Consider the following 17,613-nt stretch of genomic DNA (forward strand, 5'->3'; position numbering starts at 1 on the left):
TATGGCATATTTTCTTTTACTGGCAATTTATCTATTACTAGCCTCCACAACAATTCTTGACATTCTACCTTCTGGTTACACCATTTTCTTCTTATTTTTATAGCTTTAAATTTTTTTGTGTGTTAGATTTTTCCATGGCTTTACATAGTAGTGTTATGATTTACATTCTTACACAATACTTTTCTATCTTTTTCTATATCATCAATTTTTATTTTCCATAAAATATTTTCTTGGTAGCGCTTTATTTCTTCATTTATGTACTTCTTTCTCTCGTACTCTTTTTTACCATACCGCAACATTTATCACACACACACATATTTATACAGTTTTACTACTAATCTGTCATCTTTTTCATTTATCCACTTTAGCACTTTGTACAAATTTAAGGAAGCACCACTGAGTTAATTAACCCTAAACCACCTCCTTCTTGATTTACATATAAAACTCCTGTTTTTACTGGGTTTAATCTAGAACTCTGTATAAATGAAAACATTATCTGTAATAATTCCTTTTCAAATACTTTTGCAACATAATTACACTTGCTAAGTATGCTATTTTCCCATCAGTACTGAATTTATCAAATAAGCCTTTTTCTCAATCATAATTTATATGTTCGCCAGAAAAGATGTCTGCTTTATTTCTTGTATTATTTTTTCCCATTGAATTCTAATTACATCTTTATTCTCAAATTTTATACCCAACACTGAAATTTCATTCATTGTAAAATATATACTCATTGATCTTTACTACATCACCTCAACTTTTATTTTTCTCTTTATTTGCCATCCCTATCATCTCTAGACACTCGTGTGTAAATTATTACTTTTATTCAAATGCTGCCTTTTGGAATTATAATAATGTCATCTGCATATTTTAACAGAGCTGGAATTCTTAACCCTTCAGGTGTTATATACCCCGCCTCCTTCATTTTGTAATTTATTTCACATAATGTCACATTCATAACTAATGCAAAGAGTACACAACTCATTGGACATTCCTGTCTTACACCACTCTTCATATGTACCTCTTGGCATAACCAGCCATTTACAAGTATTTTTACTTTATTTTTACTATACACTGACATACAAAATTTCCTAACTTTCTCACTTATATTAGATTATTTCATTATTACCCATAAGATTTCAAGTCCAATTGTGTCAAAAGCCTTATTAAGGTCTCCTATCATGATTGGTGCTTCTTCTTTTCTGTTCATAATATCATCCACAATTTCTCTATCATTAATAATTTTTGACAACCCTTCACCTTTGTACTATATATGCTACAGTATCTTCCATAATATTTTTCATTTTAGTTTCAAATCTCTTTTTTATTATTTTCACAAAGCTATTATAATCATTATTATTCAGTACTGTTGGTCTCCAGTTCTTCTTCCACATGAATTTAAGTATTCTGCTACATAATTCTTTATACATAAAACCTTCATTTAACCATTCATTCCAAACCTTTAAAATATATCTATATATATATATATATATATATATATATATATGTATATATTCATACACACACACACACACACACACACACACACACACACACACACACACACACACACACATATATATATATTTGTATTTTTTTTTTTTGCCAATCCCTAAAATTTTTATACGTCATATCCTATTCCACTATTCCATCTGGGCCTGCAGCCAAATCTATACTTATTCTAATACTTTATCTTGCTCATTTAAAGAAATCTCCTTTTCCAATTCTTTATTCTCTTTTTCTGTTAACTTTTTTACTTTCCATGTTTGTTTTACTATCTTCTGTTTTAAACACTTCTTGCACATATTGTACTACACTATTCATAATCTTTTTCTGAGTTTTTTCGATTTCTGCTTTTACCATCTTCCTTTACTAATTTTCCTAAGTAACTCAATACTTATTCTCTTTTTCTTGTAAAAATATCAGTTATTGTATTTTTCTTGATTTATTTCATATAATTATTTTTCTTTGTCAAAGTACTATCATTATGTTTTAAATCTTCTGAAGCGTCATTATATTTTCTTTTATATTTTTCTTTCTTTACTTTTCTCACATCATATTGCCCGTATAAAAAAAAACATTTTTTATATTTTTCCTTAAATATCATCCACCGTTCAGAAAATTTTTTTCTAAAATGTTCCCATTGTAATAAGTCCTTTCCATGACTGTATTACTAATCTCTTTCCTTCTTCATTCCATTCTTTCTCATTTACCCTTTTTATTCCTTTACCTATTTTTATATATTCATTGTTTTCTTTTATCTCTAGCCATATTGTAAGATGATCATAAAATCTTGTTTCAACCACCTTCCCTTCTCCTATAACTAAACCCACTGATACTATAAAATAACATGTTTCAGTTCTATACATAACCCTTTTGTAAGTCCATGACTTTTTGTCCCAGTGTTTTAACTTAACACATCTTATTACTTCTAACATGTTTCTTATATCATTTCCTTTCTTTTTATGCTTGTCTTTTAAATCACAGTTAGTCTCTTGTCATTATAATATTCATATTTATCACTACATAGTCTAAAATTTGATTAAATAATCTGTCCTTTTCTTTACAGTTAGTATAAGCATATAATGTTATAATTCTGTATACTTGTTCTTTCCTTTTAAATCTACGATGGTTAATCTTTCCATTTTAGTAAAGTTATATTTAATATCTTTACTGTATTCCTACAGAATACAGATATTCCAGAACATCTCTCATTTCCTATATTCCAAATGATCTTTCCTCCCCATAGTTTCTCTGTTTTTAATCTTTCTTCATTTGTTAAAAATCCTGTCTTCTAATATAATTACATCTACATCACATATATTACACCACTGCAGAATTCCTGTTCTTCTTACTATATTCTTAATACTTTTCACATTTACAGAAAGCAGTCTAAATTTTTCATTTTTCCATAAATTTGTGGTTTCATGAGTTCATGACTAATTACTAGACCAGTTTTGTTAACAGGGCATTGTAAGTCAAGTCTAACCACTTTTCTTCCCAAAGGCAGGAAACAGACACTGTACCATGTGTTTGTGAGTCAAACAGCTTAACTGTTATACCAAGGCCCAACCTTTAGCTGTAGCTATTCTTTTTCATCCATTTCCTTTTTTTTTCTTTTATACTTATCTCTTTAAATTTTATTTTTCTGTCTTTTATCATTTTACCAATAGAATTATTTTTTTCTTTTTACTACCTCCTAGTCTTCTTCATCACTTATTGCAGAACCTTCTTCTATATCATCTTTACTATTTTTTCTCATCTAATTTTTCTTCTATTTCTTCTTCTTCTTTCAGCTTTTCCCGGTTAGGGGTTGCCACAGCAGATCACCTGTCCGCTCATGATTGGCAGTGGAGTTTTACGGTGTTGAGTTGCCAGCCTGGCGCCCAACCTTCCACATAAGGCACACACACGCATGCACTCACACTTAGGGCCAATTTAGAGTATCCAATCCACCTACAGCATGTCTTTGGGATGTAGGAGGAAACCAGAGCACCTGGAGGAAACCCACGCAATCACAGGGAGGACATGCAGACTCCACACAGAAGGCACCCCACCCAAGGATCCAACCAGGGAACAATTTTTCTTCTATTTCTACTACTACTTAAAATTGTTCTCTTTGTTTTTCTTCTCTTTCTCTTTTTCCTTACTGTTATCTTCATTTATGCAATCCATCCATAAGTGTTCAATTTTGTTACATTTATAAAAATTCAATTTACATTTTTTGCATCATGTCCCATTTCCCCACAAATATAACATTTTCTTTTGTCAATGTTAATTATCAAATGTCCTACTTTTCCACAAAAAAAGCTTTCACATGTCCTTTCAAAGGCTCTCTTTCTACTTCGTTTTGAAATTGAACACAAATCTTCTTTTTTGTTTCCCTGTTAAATGCATATTTTCCAAGAAAAGTTTCCATTGAAAAAACAATCTCAGGTATAATCTCACAAAATATCTCTTTGTTAATAAGAATAAATGCTCTTACCTCAGGTGCTTTTACACCCAAAAGAACTATTAAATTGCCCCACACTACATACCTGTCCATTTCTTCATCTTTACTTTGAATCCTTATCACACACTTCTGTTTTTCATTTTCTTTTGCCTTCTTTTCTGCTACTCCATGTTTCCCTTCTTTTACTTTCTCTGCATATGTTTTCCATTCCTTCTCACCACTATTCTTCATGATTGTGTCTGTATCTTCCTTTTGTATTTTTCCCTAATGTCTCCCCAGGAAACATCTCCTTCATTTTCTTGCTCACTCTGCACCACCATTTCCTTAAGTAAATCTTCCCAGAACCCTCCCAACTGGGTGGTTGTAATTACACATTCATCATTTGCTGACTCATCTCTACCAAACAGGTTTCTTTGAAACATTTCCTCAGAGTCCTGCACACATACTCTGGTCTCACTGTTTGTTTTCTCCTTCATTTCTTTCACTACTCTATCATTTCCTTCTCTCTCCATCTGCCTCCCTGTTTCTCTGGGCCACCTCTGCACCTGGAATGGAAACAGGAAGGGCTCCTCCAAAATAGTTCCCACTCACAACATTAACAAGTAGGGGAAGTTCCCTGATACCCTGGCCAAATTTCTCGTAATAGTATCAGTACCACCTTGGGCCTCACCTGAAAAGAAGCTACTAGACTAGTGGGACTAACCTGATCAACAAAGGATAAATAAAATAAATAAAAAATTAAAGATACTTTCCCAGTTATAACTCCAATGTAATCCATGTGTGAAGTGATTTCCTCCCACTCTTCACTGGGCCATGTATAGACTCTGCTCCCTGTGAGACCAGTCCTAGACTGCAGTCATTTATATCGACCAAATCTTTACTCTTCTACATGAATACCATTGACACCACTTGTGCATTCAGCACTCAGCTATTCAGAGCTTATACTACTGAGAACAGGGGGGCTGTTCAATGTTGCTGTTGGCTCTGACCTATAAGGGATGACATTCCTTTTTGCTGAAGTTGGTCTTTTAGTTATTGGTGTCAATGTGATTATTGACTTGAGAACTTTTGGACTGTTGGCCTCATTTGTTGGAGTTTGGCCTTTAGAACCAGGTGTGGGATCATCTCCCTCCTTTCATGACCTGGTCCACTATGGGATACAGTCTTGATTGCTGGAGATCAACTTCATTGATCAGAAGTCGTCCTCAGGATTGAGTGTTGTTAATTCATGTGTCCTCTCTACTTCATTCACTTTGGCTTTGGATAGAGACCAACATATGACTGTTATCTTACCCACACAGCAGCGCTCTCAGCAGGACAGAAGGACTAGATGTCCACTGAGAATGTCACTGTCTTTCTGAGCAAGGTCATTATTCTTACTCAGGCCAGCCACTTCCAAGACAAGGTAATAAGTGCCAGTCTAAGAGGAAGCATTTTGACTGATGGGATGGGAGGGTGGCCTAATGGTTAAGGTGTTTGCCTTACAAATGCAAGTTGCAGGGTTTGAGTCTTACAAGGGATAATTGGCTAGGCTTAAAATGACTCACAAGGGCAGTTAGCTTAGTACTAACCTATGAACCTATGATTCACTTATCTCCCTAACAGCTCTGTTTGAACAGATATTAGTGATAAGACAAAAGGAGAGATGGACCACTCCACCCTTTTCTTTTCCTGAGCATATTCTGCAGTAGGGTTTCTGATGCTATAAACAGTTCTCCTGCGTGATCCTCTCAATTAATAAAGTGATTTGACTGCTGGTTAAAACTATATGTTAGAACCGAGCTGTTGTGGCACCGTCCCAAAGAGGAGTGACAAGATCTTTCAGCTTCTTAAGGACTGGATATGTTGGTTACACACTCCTCAGGGCAATTCAATTGTTGCGGTGGATGGAATTAAAAAGCCTGTTCTACCAATGGAGCCTCACTTTTCATCCATTATACAAGGTTCCACATGTATTGAACAAAGTAGGGAAGTTTGTTTACACATGTTCCACCTTTATAGGGCCATCAGCTACTTGCTGCATATGCTATACTTCCAGAGAGAACTGATTGATAAAATGAATTAGACTGCTCACAGTTATGCTCCATGGCATTTCCATAGGGACTCATACATTAAATCTTACATTTTTGTTTCATTGTAACAGGAATGGTGACAGTCTGGTTAAAATATACTGCATGTATTTATTTTGGGAAGTATTTTGTTCTTGTTATATATCAAGTAAATGTATATAGGTGTATTTGGTTAGATTTGATCACCTGTGTTTTATATTTATAATTAGTGCTCTCCATTTGTGATTCTTAACCCACTGATATAATTGGTTCTTGTGAAATTAAGGGATGTCCACTGTACTAGTTTTCAAGAGCATATCTAGACAAGAAATGGAAGAGGATATATAATAATTTTGTTTTAAATAAAAGTTTGACATTTTGTATTTTACTCTGTTATATTTTACTAATTCCATACAAAGTTTTATGAGAGCAAGACGCTACCTCTCAACTTCTTTGCTCAATAATTCTGAAAAAAGAATAACTTTTATAGGCCTCAGAAACACATTGCTCTAATTCTCTTCGTGAACAGAACAGATTTTGCATCAGTATGCATTTTCAGTGAAATATAAAACTTTTAATGTTTGGTACTATTGCTTTGCTGTAATCATTAGGGATTTATCAGAAAAATCACACATCTTACAGAGGGTAGGATAAAACCATAAGGGGAAAATCAGTGATTTTTGTGCAAGATCTGGGGCAGATTAAAAGTATGAGGAAGTATCATAGCTTCCTTTATTTGGGTATTACTTTTTCTTCTCACACTTTTCTTTTGCAACTACCTTTTCCATGAGCTTTAAGCTTTTCCAGATACTGTTCCCCATTTTCCTCACTCCCTCTTTAATTTGAGGTGTATTTTTTCCCTCAAAGATTAACCTGTATATTAAATAGCATCATCACAAAAACATGGAGGGTTAACTAAATCTTTACTAAAACACAGCACCCTTTCACTAGATATACTAATGTAAATATATCATGGTTTCACATGGAATTGAGCTGCTGTTTGTTTTTATTATTATTTGAAGCTTTGGGATAATAACCCATGTTGTTTGAGACCCCACTAAGACTGCAGAACAGATATTTTGTACTTGTTCAAAGTGTATTTGATAGCCTAAGGCTCCCAAGTCTTTTTGTACATTTCTCTATGGACTATTATGGCTGTATGCCCAGAACTTGGTTAAAATAAGAGTTTTCTTACAATGCTAATAGGAGCAAAGCAAATATTTCTCATCAGTAACTTTTTCTGTAGCCAAGAAAAGCCCAGTTTTATGATTTTATATTCAATTTGCTTTGTCTATGAAGTAAAAATATATTTTTAAGTATAATTACTGTAAGTGGGAGGCAAAGAATGTTTGTTGTACCATATCTGTCAGTAAACTGTAATCATAGCTAATATTTTCACATGCAAATGGCGCAGTCAGTAGTAAAGTATGTTTTATTTTATTGCAGTAACAGCATGTAGATGTTACACTCATGCACAAGCCAACAATTTGGTATTTACACATTAACCTTTGAACTATTTATATATTATTGACTGGTAATTTCCTGGAATGTCTCTAAAAAGTTAATTTAGGTAACATTGGAGCAGCATCATTTTTGTTTTACATCGCACAATTGTTTAGTCAGATTTGTCGATAATCAAATGTAGATCTGATGCATATCAAACAATGTAAAGAGTTATTGATAACATCCCTGCAACTCAGGACAGTGAGTTGCAATTAAGGTGCCTAAATCCTGGAAACCTATGTCTATTTTTGACAATCTCATTTTGTATGTTGTATGAACACACAACTCATTCTTTCTACTATTTTCAAATATTCAGAAAAATATACAGCTAGGTTCATGAAAGTTTACACAGGTATGAAACAGAAATGAAAAAAAAATATTGTCCTTATTGTAACAGTTCTTGACATTATAGACTGGATTACAACCTTCTTCCTTATGTAACCTATTTCTAAGAGATCAGGTCTGTATGAGTTTATGAAAGTTGCGCTGAATATACAAAGTATGTTGCTAATATTACTCAGCTGTCCTGATGTTTTTTTGTTTTATTTTAAAAAAGCTATGTTCTTTGTAGCAGTGTTTGGCCAAGAGCAAATGCATTTTAAGTGTTCTCCAGTTCCATGGAAAGTTCTGTACTAGTGAAACAAGCACTTGGTGAGAATCCAGTTTGCTGAATTCTCCAAGAGACTGGAAATATTAGCAGAAAGCAACAATTCTATTCCTACAGTTAAAAAGGTACAGAAACTACCCTTCTTGAATTTAAAGCCCTGGTATGGAAGGATCTGTAAGCTTTGATTTCAACTGAAGGATTAGAGCAAACAGAGTTAGACTGCATTTGAAATTATCACATTCTACAATGTCTGACTGAGTTTACAAATGCATGGGGAACCTGCAAGGAGGAATGTATAACTGTATTATGGTAACACCCTCACCCTATAGATGGTTTTCTCAGTTACCATTTGTAGAAATGTCTGCTCAGTCAGGGAGGGAGAGTAAGATATTGTTTCAGATTTTATGAGCACAGACCTGTTAAGATGACAGATAATAATGTAAATACACTGCAATGACAACAATGCACTGTAAGGGTAACATCAGCCTTCCGTTCTTTACTGAGTTTTAATGGAGTTAAGTGAATTGGTTTATACAAGGGTGCTTTACAGACATTATCTGGTTGAAAGACAAGTGCAGAACTAACAGGAAGACTCACAGGATGTTTTCTGTAAACAGAAAAGCATGCCCAGTATTGTGCCCCACGACTCTGTCCTGGGCCCCCTCCTCTTTATTACATACTTCTGTGGCAGTAAAGCTGATATCAATGAACTGTGGCTCATCATGTGTGTGATGACTGGAAACTGAATGTAGATTATCAAATCTTATTTTGTTGCTTAAATTCTCCAACAGAGGTTAAACCAAACAAATATTTGGTATGTTAATCATGGGCTTACCCACAATGCCAAGAAATGCAATATCGTGTCATCTTATTACTTCCACTTACCATATAGATAATGTTCCACTTAAATCTGACACCGTAATTAGGGAGTTGTATACCTTTATTGACAGAAAACTGTATTTTGATTACCAGATCACTTTGATGGTTAGAAAATCATCCTACCTTGTACAGCATATCGTTCCTGGTAACTCCTCAAAGTCCAAAGAAGCTCTAGTCCCAACAGTGAATATGATACCCCCTTGACATGTACTTCATAAAGCAACTAAACCAGATCGGAGACCTTAGTGTTTACTCAGCAAAGATATCTCGGGTCTTGATATCCTTAACTACACAGATTAAGAGCCCTGTCATTCTACTCAGTCTCAATGACATACAGATTCCCAAAGGGTAATCTGTGCTTAGCCTTCCAGGCAATGAATGAGCCAGACATACAGATTCCCAAAGGGTGATCTGTGCTTAGCCTCCCAGGCAATGAATGAGCCAGCACTCTTTGAATCCCTTCAGTTAAATCAAACCAATGGTAAAGCAAACACCTGGTGTACAGACCTAAACCTATTACCACCCCATCAGCATCACCAAATACCACAATGGGGACCTAACACTCTGCATTCCCCTTTAATGGAATAGACTGCCATTACACATCAAAAACTGTACTTATACTTTAAATCCAGCCTGGATGATTGGTGATCACAAATTTTCACCTGGGATATGTGATGAAAATGTAATTAATAGGGGATTTTGTTAGTCTCCCATCAGTACTGTGTGATGTGGTAGAACTTCCCAGTGGTGTCTTCAGCTGTATGCTTAATAAGAACCTATGAACCTGATAGAAAGAACCCATAACATATGTTGCCATAGTCTCTCAGTGTTAGGAACAAAATTTGGGAGTCCATAACACTGTCCATAAGAAACATAATTTCATTGCACTAAATTCAATACAAAACTCAAAACACCCTTGGAAAAAGACCTTAGTTTGAAAAATGCCACAATAATAATGAATTGTATAGTAATTGCCCCACCTACTGAAAATAGACAAACTTCTTATCAGCCACTTTTTATACTAACATCATTGTCACTTTTACTCCTACCTTCCAATTCTCTATAACACTCAACCATTTAGGACCAGATTTTTATATGCTTCTCCCATACCTCTACAGATTCGCATGTCTCCTGATTTTTATTAAACATTTTATCCACTTCTGTTCTCCTACAAACCCAATGTCATTTCTGGACCCCTGTGTTTACTCATTATTCTCAGAAAAACAAACTCTCCCTTCTCCAAACATCCAACTATCTTCATAGCCCTAACATACTGAATTACCAAATACCCCTCTATCCCCAACTAATCAGTCTCTTCCTCTTACTTTTACCCATTGCATTCTCTAGGCACTCTTTTATACTTCACCCTTTTTTCTCTTTCTGTCTTGTTCCTGTTTTGTTTTTGACACAGTGTTTAAATTCAACTTATTGTACATTTCATTACCATGTAATCCACTGTGCTTCTAATTTTTTGGTATTTAAATCTTTTAATCTCTGCCGGGCTGGACCTAAAGTAAGCCTGCCTAATGAATCAGTTCTACCATGATGTACAAATTTAAATGAATGAATAGACATAATATTAACAATGCAATTTCTGTACCAAAAAATGACAGGTCAGTATTCTACACTGTATAACCACATTCAACACCATGTAAACAAGAACATTAACAATAAAAGTGCTGCAATACATTACACTACAATAGGAGTATAATGAACCAATATAACTGAAGACAGGTTTAATGTAATATAATGTAATGAGACAATATAAACATTTCAGCATTGAAGTACTAAATACATTATAAAGCAAGAGAACACAGTCTTCCTAAGCACACAACCGTTAAATGTCTTAGGTTTGTTTGCATGTCTTCATTTAAGTAATCCAGGTTTCCTAAAGGAGATAACAACCCAGTTTATATATAAGGAGAGGTTACTGTAAGTAGATGTCTGAGGAAGTTAATAGGAGGGATTTTTAAAAATGAAATGCAGGTCATGTAATAGAGAAGAAATAATATTATGGAATGTACAGTCAGATATATTTTCCTACAGTAAATTTGCAAGAATTGCAAGAGCACAGACAAACAGCACTTCTGCACCATAAGAAAACTGTAAAGAGAGTATATAGCAGAGCTCAACTCACAACAACTTCTAATGTAGTAGTCAGATGGTCACGTAGGTGGAAGGGGAATGGAGTATGTAGGAAGTTAAATTAACCATCTTGATGGCAGACAGCACACATACAGAAATATTCAATCAGCCTGTCCTTAAACTAGGGTGGAAGGTTATGAAGGAGGACCTTTCAGGAGGAAGAGGAGTTAAAAGACAAGAAAAAAATCAAAATCTGTTACCCACACTAACATTACCCCTTATGAGATGGAGAGAGAGAGACAGACAGGTAATCTGCTTCAATGGTTCATGATAGTAAGATGCAACAATGAGGATATAAATGGAATTAAACTGAAGTATTGAGCAAAGAAAAGGAGGATAAGTTTGATGGAGGGTAGGGCAATAGATCTGTGATTTCAGGGTTTCGTTGCGAGACAGCCAGCATAGAGAAAGGTCACAGAGTGATATTCTAAACAGCCCATTGCTAAAACATGTAGGATTTAGCAGTTCCTCTCAGAGGAAGTATTCACACTCATTCTGAGAAATGACTATCACTTCTCCACAAGCACTGTTAGAAATCTTGTTAAGATGGGAAGGTTCTGGTAAAATCTTGCCTCTAAACCAAAAAGAAGACTGGTGAAATGTGAGGGGAGAATCAAAACAAGTGTGTGTTGTGTGTACTGACACCAAACGGAAACCACCGGAAATAATCAAAATACTTTAATGAATAAACTGTAAAGCAGTTTTGTTTTGTGGAATACAAAACTTCATCAGAACACAATACTAAAGATTGCATCCTATTTAAATAACTATAGCAGCCAGTCAGTGTTGTACATGCATTTAAATCTGTGCTAGATTAAAAAAAAAACAAACACCAATGTTTGCAGTGTCATTACTTCTACCGGAAGTACAAAAATAAATATACAAAGACTGAGTTATTACAAAGATTGTCAAATTTAAATATCAAAGTCTAAAAAATGTGTGTGATTAATTTGTATATATGTGTATATAATTTCATAACTTAGCTGATCTCAACTTAAAAACTGGTAAGATCAAAATGTTCTCATTCAACCCATGAGGGACAGTGGCATTTAATTTAAGTTGCTAATACACTTTCCTGTAGTCAAGTAACATCTCCCAGTCACCACCCCTAGGATGTAGTTAAATTTGTTTCTGTTATTCCAAACGTGAATTTTTCAAAGCCCACACATGTATCATTGTGTTTAAAAAGAACATTGTTAACACATTTACTAGAAATGTCATAAATATGTTCATATATCCTTTTCTTAAAAATCCTCTCTCTTTTCCCAATGTAAAAACCAGGGCAGGTGGAACATTTTGCTATGTATATTACAGCTTTACTTAAACAGTTTCCATCTTGAAGGTTAAGTAAGATATCTTGATCATCCCCTATGGTCATACATCCCCCTTCAAAAATATATGGGCAATAACTACAATGATCACATTTCTTGGTTCTTTTAACTTGGTCATTCATATTTGAGTGGATTGATGTATCATTTTCAAACATGCCTTTTACATTTTTAGAGGTTTTGTAAAGAAAGTGGGGTGTCACCTACAATAGGAGGGATATGAGGGTTGATTCTTAAAATACAATATTTCTTTTGTACTATCTTTTTAAGTGTTCCTGAGCCAGGGTTGTGTTAAATATCAGGAGCCCTCTCATATGAACCTTTCAATGGTTAAAGTCACTAATACCTAAGAGGACTGTGTATTGTGTGCCCCATTTGTTGATAAAATCTTGAGTTACTTCCTCTGTACTTTTCTTGGGATAATCCCTTTCAATGAACATATCCTGAAGTTTGTAAATTTCTTGCATAAAAACATCCTTTGTTGAAATTATACATGCTAGCCTTATAGATTGACTTTTAATCAGACTTTTTTACACTTTAAGGGATGGAAACTAAGAAAGTGCAAATATGCATTGCTGAAGGTGGATTTCCTATCAATATTTGAGTTAAACCCTTCATCAGTAATAGTTATCTAAGTGCCAAAATAACATATCTCTTTATTGTCTAACTGATGTGTGAAATTCAGAAAGTTAGCAGTTTTATTAAGTGCTAAAATAAAATCTTTCACTGCTTCTTTAGGTCTATTCCATAAGATAAATATATTGTCCAAGAAATGTCGATACATTTTACAAAATGTGTAGTATTCTAATTTAAAAACATAACTCAATTCGCAAAGAGTTAAAACTAAAAAAGCATAAATCAGGGCACATGCCACACCACTCCCATCGCTGCACCTCTATGTTGTTTAAATATTTCCCCCTCAAAATAAAAAAATTGTTATCCAAAATAATTCCATAAAGTCATTAAAGGATAAATGTCTCTCCCTTGAAGGAATTGACACCTGAGTAGACTCTCTTGAAAAAAAATGCAAACCTTCAATTTTTGGAATACTGTTAAAAAGTTCCTTAACATCAGTAGTTACTAATATTAAATTTCCTTCCCAGAGGTTCTTCTCTAACCTACTTAGAAAATCCCAGGAGTCCATTAGTACGTGGGTGAATTGTTAGAACACATGTCTGTGCATATGATCAATAAAAATAGCAACTGGATATGTTTTTGAACCTTGTCCTGCAACTATAGGTTTTAGTGGAGGGTTAATTATAACTTTATGTATTTTTGGAATGCCAAATATGATTGGTGTTTTAGGTGAGGTGATGGTAAGAAAATTTAATAATTTGAGTATTAATAAACCCTGAATCATATGGTCTTCAAGTTGTAGATTTATTTTCCTATATGCTATGTTCACCTCATTCACATAAGTAATAAAGATGGAATCATCTTGTAGAATCTCAGATATTTTACTGATGTAATCAATGTTGTGGAATAAAACCACTCCCCCTAATTATCAGCTGATGGACTTAGCCTTAATAATAAGGACCTTTCTTCTTTTGTTTACCATTGTGTAGGTCAGCAAAACTGTATTTGTCCAATTCACATGCCTTTTTGAATGGTGACACCAATGGGTGTAAGGTGGGAGAGAATTTTTTTTTCTTTTTTGCATATTTTACTTTGATTTACAGATTGTCCCCATCTGAATTGAATAAAACAACCAGATTTAATTTTCTAGTGTACAATCTGAGTTCTACAATAGCATCCACAACATCAAATTTCTTAGTTGGAATAAATTTAAAACCCTTTTGAAATAAACTGAAGTGGATTGGGGTGATATCCAAGTAATTGTAATTAAATATATTGACCCTTTTGGGAGGGTGGCCTAATGGTTAAGGTGTTTGCCTTACAAACACAAGGTGCAGGGTTTGAGTCTCACAACGGATAATTGGCTAGGCTTACAATGGCTCACAAGGGCAGTTAGCCTAGTTACTAACCTATGAACCTAAGTCAAAAATTTCCCAAACTCTTTAGTAATCATCATCTCCTGATTCTCACCCCATCTTGTTTGTTGACTTTTGATGTTCCCAATTCTTTTGGTAATTGGGTTTCTGATAACAATGAGGTCCAAGTTCTCCTTTCTACACGCACACACACACACTTCTTTTGGTTATTAGTTGGATAGCGTGCGTGTTTGCCCATTTTTTACAGTTCAGCATATGAGAGGAGAATCAAGCCAAACCTCAAAACATGGAAAATGTGGAACAATTTGAACAGGATTGCCCAGTCTAATAAGTGCAGCCCATTTGCCATGGATTAGAATTTTCTTGGGATGCCAAACGTTGTTTCTTTAATTTTCATAGGGTTTAATTCTAACTATATGGAAGATAGCCAGCCTTCCAGGTTATAAACATCAAGTTGAAACAGGTTCTTAACAATGGAGAGAAGTGAGGAGAGAGGGTTGGTTCTAGTGACAAATAAATTAAAAGTATAATGTTAATCGTAATTCAGGAAAACTAAAATCGACACCCTTTATGCACAGGAAAATGATGACAAGGACATGTGCAGGAGGACAGATGCTTAATAAATGATGGAATTTATACCTTCTAGATATTCCAAGAGACAGCTTCACCAGCTGACTTGAAGGACTGTCAAAAAGATAATTTGAAATCCAGGAATAAGACTGATCACCAAAGCAAAGTGATGTGGAGGCTGAAGAAGAACAGAATGTTATGTCAACAAATATAGCACCAGTGAGTGGAAATAGGAGACTTGATCAAGTACTAGATGGCTGAATCATGATTTCTAATACGTTGAAGAAAATACATTTCAGCAAAGGAACCAATGCAAGGATCAGCTTCTACATATCCATCAGGTGCAGCAACTGTGGAGTTAATTTTATTATTTGCAGGGGGAAACAGTGCAGACCTCTACATGGGAGATGACAACACTTTTGCTTGAATTTGCTCAAATGCCCTTTCAACCATTTTTAATAGACAATATATTACAGCAAATAGTCATTGATGGAACGGTCTAAATATGCACTGAATTGGTCAATGTCTAATATTTTAAGGATATTGGGCCGGATTCACGAAGGCTTGATTGGAGTCTTAGAGTACAGTAAGACTCCATGCAGCCATCATGTCCAACGAGCGATCCAGGAACAGTCTGTAGGGGGCATGTAAGAGAGCTCCTAAAACGGCTCTTACACGGACAGGTTTGGGATATGCAAATTACCTCAATTGCAGGTGAAAGGTATGCAAATGAGGTAGATTTGCGATTCAGGAAACCCGAACCTGTCCGAGTAAGAGCAGTGTTATTTGCAGAAATGTACTCAGTTGACAACTGAGTACTGTTCTGCAAATAGCAAAACGGAGCCATGACAGCTCCAAATAAAGGTTGCATCCAGTGCAGGAAGCATGCCAATGGCCAAATATATGGCCATGTGAAATGTTTCCTGATGCAATATGAAAATAATAATATTTTATTTTTTTTCACCGATTTCCGATGTTTAAGTGTAGTGCAGCGCCGCGCTAACGGGGTGCGCTCTAAAACCCAGAATACTAAAAATTAAAACCCACAAATGTGGATTTTATTGAAATTGTTAATGTACAATGCAAGGGAATGGCAGGCTGAAGACAACTTGGCCACTGAGTAGAGGTTGCTAAGGGGGGAAGCTCAGTCTAAGACATGTAACCAAGCATTAGTAGGCAACCCTATGTAAATGAGCGTTAGGATAGCGAATCACAAGTTTACATAGCAAATGAGCACAGTCAGTGGAGTGTAGGAGTAGGATATGGGGAATAACAGAGTAGAAGATAGGTGGCATCACGAGGGGGGTATGTATGAAAGAAGTGAAGCTCATTGGAGCAGAGTGGCATGTGTCAGCTGTCATTCACACATCATGGAAAGAGGTGTGTCAACAGGTAGGCTAGGGAAAGGCAAGAAATGGAAGGTGTATGCTGTGGATAACACCAAAGGTTCTTGCTGAGCGGGTATGCGCGCGTGTAAACCCGAGTAAAACAGAGTGCGCGCCTGTAAGCGTGAGTGCACGTGTGTAAGCCGGAGTAAGCATGTATAAGGCTGTTTAAAGAGTTGTAAGCGCGTCTGCACTGGTGTGCATGCATTTTAACCCAAATAAGCAAGTTTTAGTCCATGTAAGCATGTGTGCGCGTGTGTTAGCTGCTGTGCGCGGCGCTCCCCCCCTGAGGAAACAGAAATGAAAAAGGAAGCACAACAAATAGTAGGAAGCTACCAGGGAGTACTAGCAGAGCTAGCAGGTGAAAACAATCAGAATCAGGCAATTACACAGGCAGTACACTAGCCCAGCCTAGCACTTAAAACTCTGCAAACAACAGTCCATTATGTTTCTCACAACAGACACTGCAGTAAGCTAATAGAAGTGAAAACTGAAAAAGCTTTACTGAGACAAAGAAATGTTAGGGGCTGCCATTGCTGTTATAAGGCGACATATGCAATATGCTGAGGGTGGTGACAATGGAAATGCTGCTGGTCAACCTACAGTGAGGAGACAGAGAAGAGTGTACAGGCCCAAGGTAACCTACCAGGGGCTACATGAGCTGGAGATAGTGGAGCGCTATAGAGTGGACAGAGACCTCCTGCAGCAAATTGATGAGCTGTGCAGGCCATGCCTCACACACAGAACCAACAGAGGGGAACCCATCCCAGTGGAAACCAAGGTATGTGTTGGCCTAAGAATATTAGCAACAGGTACCTTCCAGAGACCAACTGGTGATATGATGGGGATATCACAGGCATCAGCATCCAGGGTACGACACCAGTTCATGGATGCCATGTCAGCACATGTCGGTGATCATGTATATTTCCCCAATTTCCGTGAGGTATTGGCCAGCAGTATACATCTCTTCCAGCAAATAGCAGAATACCCTGAGGTAGTGGGTGCAATAGACTGCACGCACATATGCATCAAATCACCAGCCGGCAAGCGAGGTAGGGTCTACTTCAACTGCAAGGGCTTCCCCTCCATCAACTGCCAGGTCATGTGTGATGCCCAGGGCATAATACTGAATGTGTGTGCAGGCTGCACTGGAAGCTACCATTATTCCCATATCTGGCATTTGACGCAGCTGTACCAGACATTTGCCAATGGGGACATCCCACATGGTCACCTAGTGGGGG

Source organism: Protopterus annectens, chromosome 1.part1 (assembly GCF_019279795.1).
Source record: "Protopterus annectens isolate FY-2018-M chromosome 1.part1, PAN1.0, whole genome shotgun sequence".
Lineage (NCBI taxonomy): Eukaryota > Metazoa > Chordata > Ceratodontiformes > Protopteridae > Protopterus > Protopterus annectens.